Source organism: Chrysochloris asiatica, unplaced genomic scaffold (assembly GCF_000296735.1).
Source record: "Chrysochloris asiatica unplaced genomic scaffold, ChrAsi1.0 scaffold00345, whole genome shotgun sequence".
Taxonomy (NCBI): Eukaryota; Metazoa; Chordata; class Mammalia; order Afrosoricida; family Chrysochloridae; genus Chrysochloris; species Chrysochloris asiatica.
In genome coordinates, this window is record NW_006408863.1 from 2,565,024 (window position 1) to 2,572,594 (window position 7,571).

The following is a 7,571-nucleotide window of genomic DNA, read 5'->3' on the forward strand; positions in this document are numbered from 1 at the left end:
GTGCTTGGTTGGCTATTCTGTGTTGTTGTTGGCGGAGCTCTTTACTGCACGTCCACCCGATCCGCCATCTTGTTCCTTCACTACCCTGTTTTTGTTACAAAACTCCTACCTTTACAATAGTGACAGTTGCAGTTAGTCATGATGACAAGTTTATTCACCGTTGAATCATATGAGTCTTATTTCCCTCTCTTGTCTACCAGACCCATCTAGACAAGATGAAAGCTATTCAGTGGGGATTCTTTCTTCCCATACACACTCTTATACTATGCTCCCTCTAGAACCCTTGTAAGCCAGTCGCTTTGTGCCTTTATCGCCCCTTCAACAAAGTCTAAGTTGCCTATCCCTTTCTACCCTGTGTACAAAGGGGGATAGCATTGATACTTGTTGTGAAGACTTCTTTACTCTCTGTTGTTATTTAGAGTTACTACCTCCATGAATAAGGAGCCTCTGGTAGCATAGTGGTTATGAATTGGGCTGCTAACCTCAAGGTCAGCAGTTCGAAACTACCAGCGGTTCCGCAGGAGAAAGATGAGGCGTTCTGCTCCTGTAAAGAATTACAGCCTTGGAAACCCCATACATAGTTGTAACTAACTCAAAGACATTTAACAACAAGAACAAAAGGAGAACAATAACAGTAACGAGGTATGCATTCCTTAGAATTAATAATCATTTGCCATCATTCACTTAAGAACAAAGTCCACAGGGTTTAGTAAAAAAGAAGGAATGGAAACAGGAAACAGGTATTGGATAAGTGATATTGTTGTTGTTGTTGTTAGGTGCTATCAAGTCGTTACTAACTCATAGCGACCTTATGCACAGCAGAACAAAACACTGCCTGATCCTGGGCCAACCTCACTACTGTTGCCACGCTTGATTCCATTGATGCTGCCTCTTGGCCAATCCATCTCGTTGGAGATCTTCCTCTTTTTCTCTGACCCTCCACCTTATCAAACATGATATCCTTCTCTAGCGACTGGTCCCTCCTGACAATATGTCCAAAGTATGAGAGATGAAGTTTGGCCATCCTGGCCTCTAAGGAGCACTGTGGTTGCACTTCTTCCAAAACGGATCAGTTGGTTCTTTTGGCAGCCCATGGCACTTTCAATATTCTCCTCCAACACCATAGCTCAAAAGAATCAATTCTTCTATGGTCTTCTTTATTCAATGTCCTTATTCACTTATTTGCATGCCTATAAGGTTATTATTGAAAATACCATGGCTTGGGTCAGGTGCACCTTAGTCTTCAAGCTGACATCTTTGCTCTTCAACACTTTAAAAAGGTCTTGTGCAGCAGATTTGACTAATGCTATACTTCGTTTGATTTTTTGACTGCTGCTTCTGTGAGTGTTGATAGTTGATCCAGAAGAATGTAGTCTTTGACAACTTCAGTCTTTTCACCGTTGATAAGAATGTTGTTTATTCGTCCAGTGGTGAGGATATTTGTTAGATTGAAGGAATTACAGTTAGTGAGATGAAACAAAATATGTATGAGTTGTTGAATGGAAAACTGATGATCTGCTGTATCATTGTGTAATCTGCTACTCAATTCAAAGTAAAGAGTTATTTTTTTAATGTGCATACTCAGTAAATTAAGTCATAAAAATTAAGAAAATAAAATATTGGGAGATATTGCCAAATTGCCCTCCAAATGTGTGAAAATTACATTTGTCTACTTTCCTTCCCTATTACTGGATGTTATCAGTTTTCTTTCTTAGATACTAAAAGATTGCATTTGTTATTTTATCTACAGTCTTAATTAGTAATGAAGTTGAGAAATTAAGATGTCCGGCCATTTTAATTTGAGTGGTAGATTTTTCTTTTTTGTTTTAATAGATTAACATTTTTTATGGAAATTATAGTGGACATGTAAAAAAGTTTCAAAGTCAGTGTAAAGAACCTTGTTTTTTTTCCTGAATCACTTGATAGTAAGTTGCTGAATTGCCATGTTACTCCAAATATTGTACATTTCTTACAAACAGTGCAAAACACAGCCATCAAAATCAGGAAATTAAGACATACATGTAATTCACCGTTCTAATGATTTATAGTAAAAAGGATTTAGTTTAGAATTACATGTTGCATTTAGGTGTCTTAAAGTCTCCTTCAGTCATTCACTCAAGCTCTTTAGATTTTACTTCCAAGAAGATCTCTGGTAGCGTAGTGGTTATGAATCGGGCTGTGAGCCGCAATGTCAGCAGTTCGAAACTACCAGCTGTTCCGTGGGAGAAAGATGAGCCTTTCTGTTCCCGTAAAGATTTACAGCCTCGAAAACCCTATGCAGGGTCACTATGAGTTGGAACCGACTCCACGGCACATAACAACAACAACAATTTATTAAAATAAGTCTTTAATCCATTGGTTTTTTAGCAAACTTAATTTTGTAGCCATCATTACAACCTAATATTAGAACATTTCCATCAACTCCCACAAAACCTATCCCATTTTCAGTCATTAGTTTTTTAAGTGGCATCAGACTAGATGAGATCTTTTGCATATAATTTCACTTTGTTGTTACTAAGTGATGTCAAGTTGGTTCTGACTCAGAGCAACCCTATGCCTGTTGAGTTTGAATCGCCAACCTGTGGTTCAAACCAATTTTATGGTCTAGTGCTTATCCTACAGCATTACACCAGGATTCCATAACTTTACCTGGTGGTGTTGGTGTGCTGTGGAGTTGGTTCCCAGTCATGGTGACCCTGTAGAGGGTTTCAGAGGCTGTAAATTTTTATGGGAGCAAAAAGTTTCATCTTTCTCTCATGGAACAGTTGGTAGTTTTTGAACGGCTGACCGACTTATAACCACTATACTACCAGAGCTCCTTAACTTCACCTCTTATAATTTATGCTATAGAATGCATTAGTAATTAGTTCCTTTTATTGCCAAATACTATTCCATTGTATTACTATACCAAATTTTCTGTGTCCACTCTCCAGCTGATGGGTATTTGGATTGTTCAAGGTTCATCTATGATGTGACACCTTTAAACATTTTTATATTTATTTCTAAGGGTTTTGTTATTAGATGAGAAAGTTTTCCTTATGGTTTCTTACGTTTTCCTTACGGTGTATATAAAGAGTCTTGGCGGTGGGTGGGTTATATGTTGGCTGCTAACTGGAAGGTTGTTGGTTAGAACCCTGCACCCGCTCCATGGGCTGCTCCTGTTAAGGTTTATTCAGCCTTCACAGTCCTACTGTGTCCTGTAGGCTGCTTTGAGTTGGAATCGACATGATGACAGGTTTGAAGTGGTGTGTACAGAGCTATTTACCACTTAGCAACTTTTTGTATAGTCAGTTTACGGATTTCTTAACCCATAGGCAATTCAGTTTAAATATCACTTTCTTTAGAAGGCTTCCCTTGACCCCATGTAAATAGGTTGGCTCCACAAGGTTAGCAGTTCAAACCCACCAGCTGCACCTTGGAAACCCTATGAGTTGGAGTTGACTCAGCGGCACTTCACAACAACAGTTCCAGGTTCCCATTGTATGTTTCACTTTCCCCTATAAGATGCAAGTTTCTGATTCTCTATAGTTGAGGCTGTCTGCTCCTGTAAAGAGTTAGTCCTGGAAACCCGAAGGAGCAGTGCTACTCTAACACTGAGCTTGGAATCGATTTGATGGCAGTGGTTTTTATTGCATGTCAGCCACTGGCCTTGGTCCTAAGAGTGTGACCGTGAGCAGGTCCATGAGTCCCTCTCCATGGAGTGCAGTGAGAGAGGGAGAAGATTGGAATGATAACTGGAAGAGAACATGGAAATACACCGAGTGACTTAGCAGTGTGCAGGAAGAAGGGAATGTGGATGAAGAAGGGTGAGATCTGAGTGGCTTGGCAGTGTGTAGGAAGAAGCTGTAGAAAGGAGTGTGTGTGAAGTTGTCTTTTGACGAAGCAGAGTTCAGGGGGTCCAGAGCACCTGTGGAGGAGTTATCTCTTAAGAGGTGATGATGAGTCCTTAAGAACAGACACATTTAGCATCATCTGGCAGTTTGTTGGAAATGCAAATTCTTGAGCCAACCTTAGGATCAATCCCATACTGCTCTCAATTAGGAAGAAGGGGCTCTCTATTTTAGTAAGCCTTCAGATTGCTTTAATATATCTTAAAGTTTCAGAACTACTAAAGTAGGGACCCTGGTGTGGTACTGTAGGGTAAACACCGGACTGCTAACCGTGCTAACTCCAAGACCAGCAGGTCAGATCTACCAGTGGCTCTGAGAAACCCTGCTATGAGTTGGAACAGACTTGACGGCCCACAGCAACACAACAGCAGAGTAGGGGAAGGAGGGAAAACTAGGAAAATTGTGGGGGGTTCACTTAGAACATAGTCATCTGAAGCAAATGTTCTCAAACTTCAGTGTTCGTCAGCATCACCAGGAAAATGCAGATTGCTGGGCCCCACTCAGCCTAGAGCTTCTGGCTTGTTACATTGTCTTTACATTCTTCCATGTTCTCCTGGGCCACCGCAGTTGCTGCTGGTATTCTTTTGAGAATCACTGCTCGGGAGCTTTGTGATTGCATATCATCTAGTGTTTACCGATGGATGTTAGGGAAGTTTTCTTAAACTCAGACAATTCTCTGTCTATGGTTTTTCTCTGCTCTCTTCCTGTTCTGGAACTCTGGTCACATGTAACCTATTCCTCTTGATAGTGCCTCACAGAATTCTTGGCTTTCAGTTTGTTTTTCATTCTTTTTTTCTGACTGTTCCTCTAGCAGATCAGTATTGAGAGATTTATCATTAATCTCACCAATTTGGTATTCCATTGATTCCATTCTTCTTTGTTCTTTCAATGTAGTATCTATTTCTGAAATTTCAGTAATAATCGTCTGGATTCCTTTTTTTTAAAGTGGTTTCTGATTTTTCATTTATTTTGTCAGCTCTTGGGTTTTCCTGAATTCTTCTAAAGTTTTGTCTTTTTCCTTCATTTCATCTGCAGCTTTCTCAATATTTTTTCTCAATCCATTGTAAGTAGTTAAATGTCATTCTTTGGAATTCCTTACCAAGTAGTTCCAATGCTGTTTCTTCCTTAGGAAGGTTTCTGGTCTATATTTTGGTCACTTGTGTGAGCCACTTTGTCTTGTTTCTTTGTGTGAACTGAAATTGTCTTTGAGGTGTGTCATTGATGAATGTTGATGTGTTCTCAGGCGGTCACCAATTGTCCTGGTGGGTGTGATAGGGAATGGGAGTGTGTGCACAGTTCTCTATTTGCTGGTCTTAGGTAGTGTAGTGGTTACGAGTCGGGCTGCTAATCTCATGGTCTCACAGTCAGCAGTTTCAAACTACCAGCTGTTGTGTGGGAGAAAGACGAGGGTTTCTGCTCTCTCAACGGTTCACAGCCTTGGAAACCCTGTACTGGGCCGCTATGAGTTGGAACATAAGCACAGATAGCATGGTTGCGGTAGGACTTGGTTGACACTGGCCCCTATCTATCCATGATCAGGTGGTACAGGAGCAGGTAGGGTTGCAGGAGGTATGGTTATGGCTGGGCCCTGTGGGCAAGGTTGCTTTCTGGTCCTCGGTCACTGGTGTTCATGATTGTGCTGTCCTGGGCCAGCTGAGCCAATTGGCAGGTCCCTGTCTCCATTGAAAGCTGCTTGCAGAAGTTGAGAATGGCTGTGCTATGGCAGGCCAGCTGACAGTTCACCTATTCTGTCTCCTCTCCCTTCGTTTCTTCAGCTTTTTCTCCTAGTTGACATTCAGTCATCTGCTATCTTTACATCTGAAGCTCATGCTTCCAGAATTACCATCTGCATCGGTTTCATTACATCTTTTGTAATTCAAAAGTACATGATTTCTTACTTTTGTGGTTTTGTTGTAGAGGTCTGGGTACTGTGTTTGCCTAGTCTGCCATCTTGCTGAAAGTCCCCTGAATAAAAGTCGTAGAGGCTCGAAGTTTGAATTCAGGCGTTGGCCGAATCATGCTCTTGCTGTGCTCTCTAGGGAAAGACTCTTCTTCTTGTTTCTTGGAAGCCCTGGGTGTTTCTTGGGATTCTTTGACATCTTCATATGGCATCTGTCTCTCCTGTATAACTGCTCTGTAGGTTAAGGGACATCTGTCCCTTCAGTGGTCACCTTTTCTTCTTACCATCTCCTGCCATTATCTTGTTGTTAGTTGCTACTAAGTCGATTGCAACTCATAGTCACCCCTGTACAGAGTCGAACTGCTCCATAGGCTTGTTTGTTAAAATCAGTTTTTGTCTCTGTGTGTGAGATGTGTCTCTTGCAGACAGCATATTGAAGGATCTTGTTTTCTTATCCATTCTGCCACCCTCTGTCTCTTAACAGGTGCAATTAATCCGTTTACATTCAGTGTAATTATCGATGTTGTTGTTGTTGTCATTATGGATTAATTGCTGCCATTATGTTTTTTGTATGTGGTCTTGCTTCTTTCTTTGTTCTGTGTGCCTTCCTTTGTTGAATTCATGCTTTTTGTGTTTTTTCTTGTGAGTTTCCTCATAGTTTTAATGTCTCCTTATTCTTCTTGGATTTCTATTCTCTTGGTGTGTTGTTGCCTTATAGTTCATTAACTTTTCTCTTTATTTAATGCAGTCTGTTTTATCCTCTAATCTACCTGACCTTCTCACCATCTGGATCTCTGTTCCTACATGTCTACCTTCTTTTACATTGTAATTGTTTTGATCATAGACTGACCTTCCAGATTCTCTGAGTTTGTTCTTACAGTTTTGTTCTGTTCTCGACTCTTCCTTCTGTCGATTTAGTTCTGGGAGGTGCTGCCACATATGTCAATCTCAGGTTATTGTCTGTTCTTGTTGATTCTCAGTCCACAGAACTCCCTTTAGGATGTTTTGTAGCACAGGATTGGCTTTGGCAAAATCCCTTAGCTTCTGTTTATCCTGAAATGTTTTGATTATACCGTCGTATTGGATTGATAGTTTTGCTGGATAAAGGAGTCTTGGTTGGAAATTTTTTTTTTCTTTCAGGGTTTTATATATGTCTCCCCATTGCCTTCTTTCTTGCATGGTTTCTGCAGAGAGATTTGAGCTTATTCTGACTTGCTTGCCTTTGTATGTGACACTTCTGTTATCCCTAGCTGCTTTCAGGAGTGTCTCCTTATCTTTGATTTTGGAGAGCTTAATTATGATATGTCTTGGTGATTTCCTTTTAGGGTCTATCCTTCCTGTGGTTCGTTGAGCTTCTTGAATGTTTATCTTTTTACTTTTCAGGATGTTAGAGAACTTTTCTTCCAGCAGTTCTTCAACGATTTCCTCTGTGGACTTGTGTGATCCTTCTTGTTCTTTGCTCCAAGGTTCCCGCGGTGTTTTTCCGGGGTGTTTCTGCTCCCCTGTTTGGTCTCACCCAAGATGTTGGCTCTGGGCCTCTGAGCCCAGCAGATTCAAAAGTACATGATTTCTTACTTTAGCTTCAAGTTCCAGTAGCTATAAGCCTTCAAACTTTTAAAATATTCCTAGCTCTATGGTTCTGAGTTTTGGAGCTCTACCCTGGATCTGCTTTGCCTGTGGTATTGCTGACAGTGAACATCACTGTACCTCCACCCTAACCACCATCAAGGCCTGACTTCTGGGTGGGTTCAAACTACCAGCCTTTTGGACCAGTAGTTGAG